We start from the raw sequence: 6,195 nt of genomic DNA on the forward strand, positions 1-6,195 counted from the left end.
GCAATTTCGATCTAATTTACATCCCTCTTTCAAAACAGGGATGTAGTCTAGACATGCCCTATGTCAATAGCAAATCAGAAGATATGGGCTGCGTCTAGACTGGCAAGTTTTTCCACAAAAGCAGCCGCTTTTGTGGAAAAACTTGCCAGCTGTCTACACTGGCCGCTTTGAATTTGCGCAAGAACACTGACGATCTAATGTAAGATTGTCAGTGTTCTTCCGCAAATACAATGACTCTCCCGTTCGGGGAAAAAGCCCTCTTGGGCAAATGCTTTTTCAGTGTAGACAGCTGAGAACTGTTTTGTGCAAAAAAGCCCCGATGGCGAAAATGGCGACTGGGGCTTTCTTGCACAAAACTGTCCATGCCAATCTAGACGCTCTTTTCCACAAATGCTTTTAACTGAAAAACTTTTCCGTTAAAAGCATTTGCGGAAAATCATGCCAGTCTAGACGTAGCCACATTCTGTTAGTCTTATACCATAATGGCCCATTAGGAAGATATGTTTCTTAATCTGTATTATTATCCAGTCCTTTAATTCTTTTCTGGGTTTTAAAGGCAGAGATTACAGCTTTCTTTTTAGAGATTGTGTTGTACTAGTACAGTCGCATGTTAGAAAATCACTGTATCTATGTAATGTAGTGTCCCAAAGCTATATAAGAACACAAGGGTGAGTATAATCCGGAGATTATATACAGAGGTTAAAACCCCAATTCTGTAATGTACTTACACATTTTCTTAGCATTATCAAAGCCTGTAGACTACTTTCTTCAATGTTCTGCCGACTTAAGCTAAGAAATTTTAACAGTTTTACCCATGAATCTCCATGAGTCTGATGGAAATTGCTAGCTATTGTACATACTCAAACAGCTCTATATTTAAATTTTATTAACCAAAATGAATCGGAAATAGAAGATACAGATAATTAAATAGTGACATTTTTCAATGGAATATTTGGCTTGCTTTGTGTTCTCTTGTTTTCTCTCTCCTCAACATGGTCTCTTTTTTCCCCCAGAGAAATCTCTGATTTGAGAATTAACTCTCCTCCCTCTAGGCACTGAGTAGATAAATGAGAGAAGGATATGATCAGAGTTTGGATGAGGAGGGACGTTTATGCACTCTAGTTATCCAGAAACTTACAACTAGCAACCAAAGCTATAGGACTTGTAGACTAATGTCTTGAGGGATAGCTGTGTCCATTCTTCAAACTCGACTGAAGGTGATAGTAGATAATGGAGACATTTCGAGGACTAGCCCATCTATGTGGCAGCTTCTGCGGCATTGAAGGAAGTGGTAGTTGCCCAGGCAGCATTGTTCCCTCTAAGGTGCACGCCTGCATGGGCACACACCAAGAATATGAGCATAAGAATGGGCATACTGGGTCAGACCAAAGGTCCATCTAGTCCAGTATCCTGTCTGACAAGTGGCCAATACCAGATACCCCAGAGGAAAGGAACACAATAGGTAATCATCATATGATCCCTGTCCTGTCATCCATTTCCAGCCTCTGACAAACAGAGGCTAGGGACACCGTTCTTACCCATCCTGGCTAATAGCCATTGATGGACCTAACCTCCATGAATTTATCTAGATCTTTTTTGAACCCTGTTAAATCCTAGTTTTCACCTGATCCTCTGGCAAGGAGTTCCACAAGTTGACTGTGTACTTCACGAAGAAAAACTTCTTTTTTTATTTTAAACCTGCTACTGCTTAATTTCATTTGGCGACCCCCTTAGTTCTTATATTGTAGGAACAAGTAAATAACTTTTCCTTATTCATTTTTTCCACACCAGTCATGATTTTATAGAGCTCTATCATATCCCCCCTTAGTCTCCTTTTTACTAAAATGAAAAGTCCAAGTCTTTTTAATCTCTCGTTATATGGGGCCTGTTCCAAACCCCTAATCATTTTTGTTGCCCTTTTCTGAACCTTCCAATGCTAATATATATATTTTTGGAGATGAGGCAGCCGCATCTTTATGCAGTATTCAAGGTGTGGGCATACCATTGTTTTAGATATAGAGAATAAGATTCTCTTATTCTCTATCCCTTTTTTTAACGACTCAACATTCTATTTGCTTTTTTGACAGCAGCTGCACTCTGAGTGGATGCTTTTAGAGAACTATCCACAATGACTCCAAGATCTCTTTCTTGAGTAGTTCTAGTTAATTTAGTCCTCATCATATTGTATGTATACTTGGGATTATTTTTTCCAAGGTGCATTACTTTACATTTATCAACATTAAATTTCATTTGCCATTTTATTGACCAATCACTTTGTTGCCCAATATGAGTCCCGCCCAGCTCCTTAGCAGAGCCACATGGTGGCTGCTCAGCTGCTCCAAGGTAGGGCCATGTAGTGGGTGGTTGTCCCACCCCAGGAGCAGCTGGGCAGCCACCAAATGGCCCAGACTCCTAGCTTCATCCCTTCCACAGGGCTGGACCTGTGGCCAGTGTGGTGGCTGCTGCCACAGTACTAAAAATAGCACTGCAGCCCTGACTCCAGTCCTGGCCATGCCCTGTGTTCTGGGACGGGGCTGCAATGCTATTTTTAGTACCACGGTTCCAGCCCCAGAAGCTGCCTCATAGCCCCAACCCCAGCTGCTCTATAGGCAGGAGTTCATGGAGGGCCGCTATTCTGGCAGCCGGGGTGATACTCCAGTGGGCAGGCCGTGTTGGGGGAGGTGCTGCTCTAGTGGCCAGGCCACATGGTGGGGATGCTGCTCTGGCAACAGGGGCCACTCCAGTGGTGTGGGTCGCTTGGTGGGGACGCTGTTTCAGGGGCCAGAGCTGCCCCAGCAGTGGGAACCACTGCTGCAGTGGCTGAAGCCGCATGGCAGGGGGCTGCACTAGTATATTACTAGGTGCCTTTGTTCCATGGTATGAATTAATCATAGTGGCAGCAATCTGTTATCCTGTGTATAGGAATGTCTCTCCTTTCAGGATCTTTCACAGAAAAACCAAGGATCGTAAGAAAAAGAAGTCTGTCCTTGGGCATGCTTATCTAGATGTTCCCACTAAAGTACATATTAAACTAAATAAATGTAGCTTTGGTGAAGAGGAGAGAATACTATAGGGAGGCAGAAAATCATTGATATTTGTCCTTTCAAAGTGAAGCAGGAGTAGTCCTTCTTCCCTGCATGATTTTAGGCAGATAATTAGACTGTCTGAGGAGACTTTATTTATGGACCTTGTAGCAAGAAAACAGATGCTGGCTCTGGCCAACTATGATCTGTAGGGAGAATAAAGGAAATTATGTATTTGAGCTTTTAAGATTGGTTTCCTGGAAACTAGAAGCTGAAAAATAATTGTCGAAGTCTTGGTGTACACTGTAAAGCCTCTATTACCATATATGCTTTCCAGCCACTGCTGGATGGATACCGAGGATTCCCATTCCCTTTTCTAGCAATACCACTAGCACTTGCCTCTCCCTCTAGAGATAGCCTTATTTTGAAATTTGGTGTTGTGTAGACAGCACCAAATTTCAAAACAAGCTCTTTAGATTTAGACTCGGAATAAGGTATGCAATTTGCATAGCTTATTCTGACAGAAGGGTGCTGTCTAGACACACCTTTACTCTCAACATAAATTGACATTTCCCATGCATTCTCCAACTTAAAATATAAATCGGCATTTTTTGGAGGGGGGGGGATTTAATTTGCCAAAAAATCCCAGCCCTAACTTCTCATGAATCATGATAATATAGAAAATTACATAGCAAAACTCAACTTTTGTATCCAAGCAATTATCACATTTGCATACGAACTACCTTGCTGCTGCTTTTTTTGTTCATGTTGAAATCTTAACAGAAAAGTGTTGTATTTTGATTTCTCAGAGGTAAATGTCACACTGAATGTTACCTAGTAGATTTGATTCACAGCACAATTTACTTTTAGTAATTTAAAGAAGTGATTTCCATTATATAAAATCAGCATTGTTCTCTGCAGTGAAAGTATTAAATTGGTAACCCTTACAATTATGCAGATGACAAATGTAATTAAATGAGGCTGGAAGCAAGTAATAAGGCTAAATTTCAAATCTTTTGAAACTCGTTTAGTTTAGGTAATGACCCTGAATAACGTGGGTCTTTATCAGAACATCCTGCATTTGCAAATCTGTATATGCTGGAAATCTTCTGAAAGCAGGCTTCCAGTTGTTACTACATTTTGCTTTTAGTCAGGCCCAGCAGCACACCAAGAATGGAAGCATAGCCTCTTTAATTAGTCTGTTATGTCAGTAACTCTAATTCCTGATATAACCAAAAAGTATAACTAATAATTAAAAGACTCACATATGTATATGAAGGAATTAAAATACAATAAAATTAAGTGATTGGTTAAGGTTACAGAAAAAGTCTGTATTAGAGCTAGAAAAGAACTTCAAGAGGTAGTACCTTAATCACCAATTATGTGACAATTGAGATAATTATCACATCATAGCAATATTGGAGTTAGGTGTCTAACTGCATTTGAAATTCTCTTCCCCTTTGGCCCCAGGGTAGTTTCTCTTTTAACTGGTTTTCCCTTTCATGGTAAATAACCAGAAGTAGTTATTAAAAGGGTAGAAAACAGTTATAAATACAGGCAGTCCCCGGGTTACGTACCAGATAGGGACTGTAGGTTTGTTCTTAGTTGAATTTGGTACATATTGTAGGAGAAACTCTAGCCAAAATTTCTCCAGAGCTCAGTTTTATTCTCCCACACCTCACTTCCCTCAGTCCTTTATTCTCAAGCTGAGGTGTCTGCTGAGAAAAGCCGCTCCGCGTCTCCCTAGTCTGCTGGGGGGAAGCAGCTAGTGCAGGGTTGCCTCACCCCGTTTGTAAGTAGGGATCCGATGTAAGTTGGATCCATGTAACCCGGGGACTGCCTGTACAACATTCAATCATGGGCACAGAATCAAGTTGTAAATGCAACTAAATGCCATATTCAACACATGTAACTCCACTGAAGCTATCTCCACTACAAAACCTTTTGCCCAGATGTTAACTAATTCTCACCCTGAGTGATGCATTTTTCTCTCTGGCTTCCCACAATTTCTCTCAGGCCCCTTGAAACAGTCCAAAATATTGCAAGAAAAGAAAAATCATCTGCTTTACCCTAATCAGGTACAGCCCCTCTCCAAATCCCTGGCTGTGCTCCCATTCCCCTCTCTACATCAAATTTAAGCACCCTGCTCACGTTTAAAACACTATACCACCCTTCATCCCCTCAGCCAATCCAATCCATGTATCACTGCTGCCTTGTCTCTCTCCAACCTGTCCCCAGTGGGCTGGATTTGGCGTCATCATGGCCTGGGTTCAGTTCCCAGCTAGAGAAATGCTGCTTTAAACAGCTGGGTGGGCTTACCTTAAAAAACAACAAATGGTCTGGTAGCACTTTATAGACTAACAAACCATGTAGATGGTATCATGAGCTTTCATGGGCACAGCCCACTTCTTCACATGACTGTGGGCTGAGTTTGTCCCATGGGTTGTTCAAAACTTCTCTGACCCACTCTCACCTGCCTCGTCTCCCTCCCTCATTTCCAACTCGTCTCCATCCCATTTTCTGTACATCCAACCCCCTCCCCCCTAATACGAGTGGGATCCTCAGCCTACCACTCTTCTTAATATGCCCTTCTCCCAAAAGCAGTTGCACCAGCTGGCTTGGCTTTTGGGAGGAGCAGTAGGCGCATCACCTGCTAGCGGAATTTGCTGCAAATGACTTTTAGCGACTAGCGCAGGAAGGCAGCATCAGGGAGACAGCTGAGTGCGGAAAACGCCTGAAGTGACGGGTGTTGTCACACGCCGGGACAGCGCTGGCGGCTCTGCCCCGCCGCCGTGTTACCAGGCCCGTGCGGGCCGCTGTAACGCTGAAAGCTCCTACCCCACAGGAACGTGCTAGAGGATGGTAAGGGAGCGCTCCTGTGGGACACCGCTGCCAGCGGCGGCACAACCCTCCCGGCAGCCGGTCCACAGATGTGTCGAGAACCGCCCCCGTAGGGTGGCGCTACTGGGGCAGGGTCTGATTTCCAGAAGGAAGAAACTGCCCCCGGCGCCATCTCTCAGGTGGGCGCTTTCGGCCTCTCCCGGGCCGCAGCTACACACCCGCGCTCTCGCCACACGCCGGTCCCGGGCAGACAAGCCCCCACGTGGGCAGGAGGGACACAAGCCAGCCAAGGCGGGGCAGGCACGTCCCCGTCACGCCGCACCCGACCCGG

Source organism: Pelodiscus sinensis, chromosome 7 (assembly GCF_049634645.1).
Source record: "Pelodiscus sinensis isolate JC-2024 chromosome 7, ASM4963464v1, whole genome shotgun sequence".
In the NCBI taxonomy this organism is placed as follows: Eukaryota; Metazoa; Chordata; order Testudines; family Trionychidae; genus Pelodiscus; species Pelodiscus sinensis.